Source organism: Microchirus variegatus (assembly GCF_963457635.1).
Source record: "Microchirus variegatus genome assembly, chromosome: 6".
NCBI classification, from domain to species: domain Eukaryota; kingdom Metazoa; phylum Chordata; class Actinopteri; order Pleuronectiformes; family Soleidae; genus Microchirus; species Microchirus variegatus.
The window spans coordinates 3037519-3049166 of record NC_139807.1 but is presented as its reverse complement, the minus strand read 5'-3'; positions in this window follow the sequence as shown (position 1 = coordinate 3049166).

Below are 11648 nucleotides of genomic sequence, written 5' to 3'. Positions count from 1 at the left end.
GATTTAATGCTTTTGTAGTTTGAGATTAAGCTAATCCACTAAAATCCACTCTGCAGCATTATTTGAATTTGTATGTAATTTAAACCACTTAGCAGAAGTGTAATTAAATAATTACTTTTTTTGTTAAAAAGTACTTTTAAAGCTGTAATTGGATCCATTTTTATGACCCAACGCACTTTTTTTTGATTCGACACTTTCGCTTATTTGATGTACTCCTACAGTAGCGGGCTCATGGCAATTAGTAGCTTCAGTAAGTGGGAGAACAACAACAATGAGTAAGCAACCACAAATATTAAGAGTGGCGGTGATGACCATATTGTCAACATTATTGTGAATGTGATGAGTTAGACGCGCTTACCTCGACGTAAGCTGGTGGCGTATTCAGCATCTTCTCGGTGTGCTGCACGACACAAACCACAAGCATTGTATTAGGTGACTGTGACTGTATGTAGGCAAAAGTGCAATATAAAATAATAGTGTATATATATATATATATATATGTATGTATATGAACCTACCTGCAGGTTTTTCACATCATTCAGCTGCCTCAGGACTTCTTGTAATTTCCTCCTCTGGTTCATTCTGTTTGCTGCGTCGGCCAAAGCACAGCAGCAGGCTGCGAGGAGGCAAAGAGCAATCAGCTTCATAGTTCTCAAAGAGTCAGATCACCAAAAGTCACCAATCGAAAGATTTACTGGAAATGCAGAGTGTCGCGTCGCTTACCTTTTTATACGCATCCCTGAGGACACAGGAAAACCACTTGTGCAGAGCTGGAAATCTGCAGAAACTGGTGTGTGAGTAATGAAATTTTCTTTTCCACTGGCAGTCACCACTACGTGATACGAGAGTGTCGTCAACACGCGCGTGCGTGCGTGGGGCTCCGCTGATGAGTGTGTGTGTGTGTGTGTGTGTGTGTGTGTGAATGTAAACTTGTTTGAGTGGCCGCCGACAGGAAACTACACAAACTAGGAGACGGCACTTCCCATTTTCACTTTGAATCATGGAGCCACAGATGTACCGTGTCATAGGTAGTCTCGTAGGTGTGGTGCTGCTGACAGCCTGAATGCATCGTGGGCCACCTACGCAAACAACAACCTCTGTTGTTTAGTGGCACACTTCCTCCCAAAGCGAGAAGAACGTATAGCTCCTCACTTCTCCATTTGTCTTAGCTGAACACACAGAAAAATGAAGAGATTGTATGTAATCTCGAGGTCAGAGGAGGAAGTCGACCCAACAGCTTTCTCTTGTTGAACATCGTAGTCTGTAAATGAGCTGCTTCCTTCCTTTAGTAACGCCATCGCTATTCGTCATCGACGAAAGGTTTTTGTTTCTGTCCGTTTGCAAGGACGAGAAAGACTTTGTCGAGTCTCAATCGAAACGGTTTGTGAAAGGCCCTGATACTCGTGTGACTCACATCGTGAGTTAATGACTAACTCACAATGCATCCATGTAAAGGGTTAAATTGGAAGCCCTGATGCAATTTAAGCAGTAATCTTTCATTTCATGGCTCATATTTGGATCCATCTCAGGCCCAAAATACGATCATGATTCAAATGTTATCAAATTAGTCTATTGATTATTACTTAAATACTCACAATTGTCACATTGCTCCTGATTGAAATTGGAAGTCTTCAATTGCTCTATTTAATACTTTTTTTTAAAGTATCTGGTTTTTCAGATCCTTAAATTTGAAGTTATGCTTTTTTTCTCTACTTAACAAAGAAATTAGTAAAAATAACAATAACTTTGGTTTGTGGACAAACTTTAGCCTTTCAAAGTTTTTCTTCAACATTTTTCAACATTTCCTGACATTTTATGGCCCAAACAAAAAAATAACTCCATGGTTCCCGACTTTGACTGAGAGTCTGAATTTCTAAAGCTTTTTATTATTCTAGGCATGCAGTCATATGACTCGCTTCTCTTAATTGTTTTTGTATTATATAATATATATAAAAAAAATGTTTGTTTTTTTTATTCATATTTGTATTTAATTCCTGCTTTTATTGTTTTAAAATCGATTTCATACAGCCTGCCCGCCTTTGTATGTCTTTTATTTACGGATTAATGTTGCATCATATATTATTGCAGTATCAGGAGTTATAGTTTGAAGCTCATATCACTCATCCTGGCTGCTCTTGTCCCAAAAATGTTGAGCTTATTTGACAAGAGCCGCTAGATGTTTAGCAGCCCCCTGGTCACCTGAGTTTGAGAACCCTGTTTTAACCATTTTGAAGTGCTTTGCAACAACGATGTACAGGAGGACAACGCGGCATATTCCCGAAATTTATAACAGTACTAAAATAAATGTCTATCATCTCTGTAGATTATTAATCTTTCCGTTTTGTATCTCAGTTTTGATGCTCACCTGTTTAAGTTGTAATTGAGACGAGGGATGAACAATTAATCAAAGCCAACATCATCATCATCATCTACAGACTGATTAAACATCTTTGTCACAAATCTGCACAAATATCACAGAAGCAACATAAAAAACAGGTGTTTCTCTGAAAGATTATTTATTTTAGATAGGCACGCAGAGACAAAAGGTCCTGGATCACAAAATAAAACAAGCGACTTGAGTCGAGGAGCCTGGATCAGTTCCAAAGTGAATCGGTATCGGTACGATGCAGATGAATTTACCTGGATCAGATGTCGGACAGATGAAAACTACTTTAAAAAAACAAACAAACAGATCTATTTTAGTCCACATTTAAAAATACTCCAATTAACTGGGGTGTTCCGCAAGGGTCAGTCCTTGGCCCACTTCTGTTCTCAGTATAGACACAATGCTTCAAAAACACACACCCAGACGTGTGCAAGCTTACTAGGGGAATCCGCAGCAGCTGTAACAATGATTTAAAAACTACAAGCTGGAATTTGTTTCCAGGCTCCAGTTTAAAAAAACAAACGGATCTATTTCAGTCCGCATTGGAAAATACTCATCATCTTCAGATCCAATTAACAGTGGTGTTCCACAAGGTTCAGTCCTAGGCCCACTTCTGTTCTCAGTATAAACACAATGCTTCCTCTCACTTTCATCTTACTAGAGGAAACCGCAGCGGCCGTAACAATGGGAATCTGATTGAATCAGTGGCAACTTTACTTGTAGGACTTATTGCTGAATAAGTGCCTTGTTTTGACAAATTAATGTTATATGTGGCACAGAGGCAAAACACAGTCTTAGAGCAGACAATTCAAGACATGGAAATAATCTATTGGACACTTCTTCTAGTAGTATGACTTAAGGAAAAAACTGGATGGAATTATAACTGAATATTTTGCATTCAGTGTTCTACCTCTAGGAAATTAAATTCAGGAGAGTGAATGTGTCCATCCAGCTCAGTCATTCTGCCCCGTCAGTGTTCGTGCACACGTTTCCCCCCACGTTACAATCTTAAAATCTCGTCTCGAGAAGGAAGTGAGAGTGAGAATAAAAGAGAAAACCCCTCTTCTCTTCCTCTCTCTCTCTCTGTGTGACAGCGTAAGGGAAACGGTGGGTGGGGGCTTCGACTGGTCTGAGATCGTGCTTCAGCCTCAGACTTCCCTGCCTTATCAGGAGTCCCTTCTGTGATGCACGCAGAGCTAGGGGAAAATGACTGCGTCCTCGGGTCGATTCGAAATTCAGATGAATTTTCCTCCTCACGGAGGAACCCCTCTCAACCCCCGACCTGTGTCTGCACGTCTTACTAAGCAGCTTTGTCACGATGAGCTCATTGTCTGAAAATAACACGCGAAAAAAGTGAAAAAAAACTGGAACGGTTTAGTGCAAGGTTGAAGGCACACGGGTCATTAAAAGAGTTTTATTTAAACGTATTGTATTCTTAACTTGCAGTATGTCCTTCTTGACCCCTGGAACTAATTCTACTATTAACTGGGTAACACTCATAACACAATAAGGTATGCAAAAAAAAGCTCAACTAATCATGATGTAATCATCAATAACTATTAGGTGGTGAATAATTAATGTGCAGTTAATCATTCAATTATGATTACTAAATGGTGAATGCTTGACTTTTACACTTTACAATACAATACAAAACATTTACAAACTGAAGAATTTAGAATCCAGTTAAGAAAAGATTAAAGGGACGGGATCTCTTTTTCTTCTACATGAGATAAAATTTAACAGTTAAATTTAAAGTAAATAAAAAAGATGGTCAAAATAGCTTAACCTCAACAAATATTTGACGTCTAATAAAGTAAACATGTACAGAAATGGGTACTTTAACAGTAGATGAAAACAACATGGTATAAGAGAATGTGTAATTTTACCATTTTATTTCCAGCACAATTAACTCCATAATTGTCCATAATTATAGTGAGGTAATAGCTTAATTATGACAATTACTGTTGGCTACCATCACGGTAATATCTTCACATATTTTAAATTGTTATAACCAAGCTATTACTGAGTGATTCCTGTTGAAATAAGATGTTTATTCCCATAATAGTACATCCCTGTAACATAATTATTGCCATACTGTTAGCATATTGTTACTGTGTTGCCGAATGCAGCAGAATTCAAGATTAAAAAAACTTTTAAGTATAATATGATATGAATATTAAAGCCTTTGGTAAATGTATGCAAAAAAGCATGAATGTGTGAAATTAGCTGAAGTGGAAAAGTCATGTTTTGAGAGTTAAATCACGGCGAGGAGAGACTTTCATTTGTCACTTAATTAGGTACACCGAGCTGTTTGACAGTCCTACAAATAATAAGAATTATAATGATTCTTTGTGTGTTTTGTTGGAAACTGACTCATTACATTCCTTCGATCCATGAAGTGTCAGAAAATCTTGATAGATATTTTTCAAACGGAGTCGTCGTACGTCTCACAATCTAAAGACGATGTAAAGTCATAAAATATTGTAGTTACTATACACAGTACTGGTGTAGTGTTTATTTAAATGGCCTCTCACTGAATTGAAATGGGGTGAACACACTGAATATTACAACTAGGGCTATAATTAAAACTATTTTGATGATGAATCGGTTTTAGAGGTTTTTTTTTTAAAAAAAACAATTAACACAAGGTTTCTGATTTTTTTTCAGCTTCTTAAATGGGAATATGTTCTGGTTTCTTTGCTCCATGTGATGAAAAAAATGGTAACACTTTAGATTAGGGAACACATTCACCATTAACTAACATATGTAAGTAGCATACTAGCCCTTTATTAGTAATCATTAACATATTAACACCTTATTCTACATAACCTTATCCTGAATGAAGGTTTTTCCTACATAAGGTGCTTAATATATACTAATAAAGGGCTTGTTTGCGACTTATATGCATGTTAGTAAGCACCTAGTTAATGGTGAATATGTGTTCCCTAATCTAAAGTGTTACCTAACAAAAAATCATTATAACTGAAAAGATGTTTGAGGACATCATGATTTCCAGGTTTGGTAAACCACTGATCGGCATATTTCAACATTTTCCCACATTTCATGGACAAAAGAAGACTCGATTAATCGAGAAAACAATCGACGGATTATTCGATTTGAAAAATAATCGTTAGTTTTAGATCCTAATTGCAACCTTCAAGGAAGATGAGCTCTTTTTTGATAAGGCTTTAACGTTGCACCTAATAAACTGGCGACTCATTTTGTGTTAACATGTGCTTAGTTTTTTCCATTAAAAACATTCTATTAAAAGGACAGAATTGCTTTTCTTACCATGGAAAACATCACGTTTTTCACACTAGTGAAATTTCTATTTGTATTTTTTGGTAACTAAATGTGTATTCCACTCATACGGCTGGATCCTCGTCCATGTTATAATTTTCCTCATAGTTTTGTGGGCGTGTCACTCAGGATGCAATAGATAATCAATTTTTAATAATTAAAACAACATTTCTCTGATTTTCTGAGTTTCTAACTGTGAATATGTTCAGGTTTCTTTGTATAAAATGTAGAAAAACTACCAGTTTAAGTACATTTTATGTCCCAAGAAGAAATCAAGAAAATAATCTTGTGTGGGAAAACTCCCTCATCATACAACTTTTATTTTATTTTGCAACTAACGATTATTCCCATAACAGATTAATCTGTAGATTATTTTCCTTGAAAACGATAAACAAAAATACATTTAATCTGTTTTTGTCAAACCTGGAATTGATGTCTTGTTTTGTCCGAAAAACCAAAATTATTCACTTTTTTAATGAGAAGCAAAGAAATGAAGAAAATATTCACAAAAGACGACCAGAAATCTTGTTTTAACCAATGGTTTCAGTATTTAAATAAGAATGTACCAGACAAAACAGCTGAGAAATCATTGTGTGTGTGTGTGTGTGTGTGTGTGTGTGTGTGTGTGTGTGTGTGTGTGTGTGGGTGTTTTAAAAGAAATATTAGTCACTTTTCTTTTCGCTTGGATATCCGACTTTCACAATGTGATGTGCACTAGAGAAATCAACATATTATATATATATTTATACATTAACTTATAAACAAAAAGTGCATTTGACTCTTAATTAGACGTCGACTTCCTACTCTCACTCGCAGTAGTGTGATTTCCTACACTGCGGTCAAACCTTGGTAAACAGCTCGGTGGTGTTTTTTTTTTTCCGGGTTTGCACGGCGAGCAGGTGCAAGGTTGAAAGTTTGCCTGCGACTCACACACACACACACACACACACACACACACACACGATGCAATAGTTTTAACATTAACATGTTTTGCCGCAGCAGAATGTTGTGTATTTCTGAATAAATGCGTGCATTTCACTCGTTAACGTGAGATCCCGGACGAAAGGATAACAGGAGGTGATGGAGGAAAAGAAGCGAGCGTGTGTGATGTTACTGTAAGTGCACAGGAAGACGACGATGGCGTGGGTGGGGGATCGCCTGTTTTGGTCCTGGAATGACGCAGCGTGTTCATAATCGTCCTTTTACGCCGGTTGTCATCGCTATATTAAAAACCATATCATGGTTAAGTAGTTCCATTCCAAATTAAGAAGATATTATAGCAGGGAATAAATAAATACATTGGAAAATAATGTATTGGTTTTTTTTATATATATATAAAAGTATCTTGACATGAATCTTTTTTGTGACCTGCTGACACACAAAAAAAGATGGTTATTATTCACTGACCTATTAACCAGAAGAAGATGAAAGATCAATTTTTTTGTGTTGAAAGTTTTTTCCTGTGATACACTGGCTCACGTCAATACATCAAATTTGTTATTATTCATGTCAAAATTACTTAATTTAACTTCCTGACCGAATGTTTCCCTTAACTCTTCAGTCAAAAAACTCTCAAAAGACGCAACTTGATGAGAAATATTTCAGATTAGCACTTTAAGGTACGCACCAAGAAAAAAAGCAAAGGAAAAATTGATTTCTTTGCATTTTTTATTATTTAATTTTATTTACTTACGATAATAACAACAATCAATATTTATTTATTTTGAAATTAGACCCTACGGTATTTCAGATACAGGCCTCTACCAAACAGTTGAGACGTCTGTTTGCATAATTCATAAAGTACAACATTCAGAACAAGTCACATTAAGTGTTAGTGAGTTCAGCTTGATGCATTTTTCAATGAGATATAGTGACTTAAAGTGTGCTCGACCAAATGGTTGAGTAGTACCTTAAAGGGTTAACATACAAAACTGTAGCAATTCTCTTTTGAAAGGATATTTAAACATGTAATCTCCTCACTTTCTCCCAAATGAGCTCAGTTTATGAAAGGAAATGTAAAAAAAAAAAAAGCTTCATTTTACACTTATTTTTTAAAGAATTTGATCATTTATATCCACAAAAACCCACTTTGCATGAAAAACAAAAAAACATTATAGTTTAAATACTTTCCCGGCCATTTTTCCCTTTAGATTTAATGTCATATTTACCTGTTTAAAGGTGACGTCGATTTTTCCAAATCAGGTGACACATCCGTCACTGTGTGAGCATCACTTAACCCCTCAACATCAACATCTCATACAACAAGTTTCCTTCACGCTTGACGTTGACTTCAAGCTCCACTAGCTATTAGTTCAATGACCACTCACATTAACCCTCAAATAATCGACAATTTCACAAACACGACAGAAGTTAAGAACAAAAACTTACCACTGATGCATCACTCCTGCTTCTTCCAGTCACAATGACAAAGTTAATAGTTAGTATTCGACTTGTCTTACACAAAGGGGGCTTATTCGTCTGCACGGTGGTGACACATTTGTGACCTTTAAAGGGTTAATAACATGAGACAGTGTGTGTGTGTGTGTGCTTTTTTACCAGCAGCGTCTACTTGTTTTGGAAATTGATCATTTTATGGGAAAAGAGAGCGTGCGGCGGCGGCAGTAGCAGCAGCACAGTGGGAGTACAGAGCAGACGGTGTGATGTGAACGCTCTTTAAAAACCACAACAGCAGGGGAAATAACAGCTGAGGGGCCCGTGGACGTATTATTATTATTAAAAGGGCACGAAACTGCCACTTTCACCAAAGGCACCCAACTCCAGTTGGAAAGTTTTGCTCTAAGAATCAAAAACATCCACAGTCTGAGCAGTTTGAACGACGCCCACTCGTCCAGTGAATGACTCCTCAAAGGCAGCAGTCAATAACTTTGTTTGTTAGGTGAAGGCAGCAGCGTCTTCTAATGTTGAACTGTAAGAAAGTACAAATACTTTGTTACTGTACTTACGTAGAATTGTCACATATCTGTACTTTACTACTTTTACTCCGATACATCTCCCTTAACCGTCTTCATCACTACAAAATAAAAGTTGACTTGATGACGTACACTACCGTTCAAAAGTTTGGGGTCACCTATGCCCAATTTGTTTTCCATTAAAAGTCACACTTTTATTCATCAAAAGAGTTGCTAAATGAATATAAAATATAGTCAAGACATTGACGAGATTAGAAATAATGATTTTTGTTTTGCCCTCCAAACTTTGCTTTTGTCAAAGAACCAGCAAAACTGTTTTCAGCTGTGCTAACATAATTTCCCAAGGGTTTTCTAATCATCCAATAGCCTTATATCGCGATTAGCAAACACAATGTACCATTAGAACACTGGAAATGGGCCTCTATACAGCTTATTCCAGACATTTGCAGCTAGAATAGTTGTTTATCACATTAACAATGTATAGAGTGTATTTCTGATTCATTTAATGTTATATTCATTGGAAAAACCCCAAACTTTTGAATGGTAGTGTAATGCCCGTTCGCTAGTCGCTAGTTGTTTTTAGCAGCACCAGCTGTTAGCCGCAGATTTCGACTCCAAGTGGACTTAAAACACACCAGCGGCTCGTCGTTTATCGTGTCCGACACCGAGGCTCTGGTCTCCGCCCGGGTCTTTGCTATCAGCTGTTAGCTGAGCAGCCAACCGGTGAGCTAGCTAGCGATCTCGCGCAGCACTTTAAACAGCGTCGTCTAGAAGCTCCGCAGACTCCAACAATTTCTAAAATAAAATGTTGTTTGAAGTTGTTCACCTGTAACTATTATGCTTTTATGCTAACCCTAACCCAAGAAGCCACAATAAATGGCTTCTCAAAACTTTTTTTGTTTATATATTTTAATAATATAGTTTAATACTTTTAATGCGTAAGTACATTTTATGTCAGAAAATGACTTCTTACATACTTAAGTACAGTAAATGTCGGGTACTTTAAGAATTTTACTCAAGTCATTTTCTAAAAGGTTACTTTAACTTTTATCAAAGTCATTTTCTGGTAAGATATTTTTACTCAAGTATTGCTGACAAGTACTTACAGTATACAAGAGTGTCAACAAGAGGACGTGGATGTGTTGTGATGCCAATATCACACTTCCTGTGTCCACTCAAAGTGTGTGTGTGTGTGTGGGTGGGTGTGTGTTTCGGCTCTCACCTGGTGTGTGTGTGGTGTACTTTGAACTGGATGGATTTGAGTCACAAGCGGGTGACGTGAGTTTTCGAAAGACCGGCCTTTTGATTTGGCTCATCTCCACACGTCACAACAATAACATTGAATTATTACAACCCAAAATCCAGAGGATTTCCATAATCTGGAGCTTAACTTTGGTACAAAAGTTTAAAAAAAAATAATAATTGTCTTCAGTGACAGAAGAATGAATGGATGAAAGGCTTTATTTTGACCATGTGAAGAGAGTAGGAAGAAGGATTGTTTTAATCCCTCACCTTCTCCATTATCTACAGGGTTTTCCCCCATTTGCTAGACAATGCATAGGAAAATACCAAAAAAATTTCCTGTTTAAGAGCTTTACATGCACCCCTTTTTTTTTTTTTACCTCCAATTTAAAAATGAGTGTATGTATATGTAGATATATGTGTGTCTATATGTATGTATATGTATATCTGTATATATGTGTATGTATGTATGTATGTATATGTATATATACGTACATGGTAAATATGTAAACATGAAAATCGGCACATACAATTTTTACATTTTCTAGATCTGTATAGATTTTTCCTGCTTATAGCCAATACCATTTTATATGCCCTTAATCTGGTTGAAATATAGTCTCACGATGTCGTGTCTAATCCTGCATACATACACATTATACAAACTTCTGTTCAAATTCAACGAGTTCTGACAGAGACATGACTTCTTTTGACAGTTTTGTCCATTATACTGTAAGAGATGGAATGTCTTAAAATTTGAACGGGAACATACTTGGATGATCACAAAAACCTCAGATTGAGAAAGTTTCTAAATAATCTATTAGGGGTAAAAAAAAAACAGGAAAACTATATTTTTGCTCTTCTGTGTCAAACCTGGACATAATCTTCTGGAAACCTTGAATAACTATGTATTATGGATTATCATTATAGCTCTATATTTATTTACAATATGCCATACCTCTGCACAACAGTATAGATATAGGTTTAGGAAAATGTCAGTATTTCCAGTCTCACATTTAAAAAAAAAAAATAAAATGACTGAGATAAATGTATGATTTCTGTAATTCTACACTATTTTATACGCTCACAGTTTATGCCGTCAAGCATTTTGTGTGTTTATAAAGTTAGATATCTCATGTCGGCACATCCCCCCCCTCATATTTTCCACCTGATCTTCCTTTGCAGTCAGGAACAGGTAGAACTTTCAGAATCAGTGGCACAAGTGTCCTCAGAATAATAAACAGCCGTCTGACGGCTCGGAAAATCGCGTCACTGCAATATCCTGTTTTTTTGTTGTTTTTTTTTAAATAACGATATAGTGTTTGGGCCAAAACCAGACTTCCGCTGCGTATCACCAATAATCAGCAAGAGCATCTTTTTCCTTGAACACCATCAGAACACGTAGGTTACAAAGTGAACCGTCTGCAGACGATGAAGCATGAAGTGAGAGTGACTTCTTCTGAGAGACTCATCTCAGCGTCTCACTCGTCTCGCTGGGTTTACAGTAGCTGGATTCAGCTTGAGTCGACATTGACTTAGTCATGCGACTTTCACTGTCTGCTCGCCATAGTCTTTGTCTGTCCGTCACTGATGCAGCGCTGCAGCAAACAAAGTGTTTCTGAAAATAATCTTTTGAGACTTTTCAAAACCAGAGTCAACGGCGGGTTTCAATAAAGAAACGAGACATGAAACTGCGCCTTAACGGGAACATTTGCGTGCAGAGATTAATGTCAAACCTTTTTTTACGAGTCGATGTTTTCAGAAGTCGGAAGTTCAGCACAAAACACTTCTCA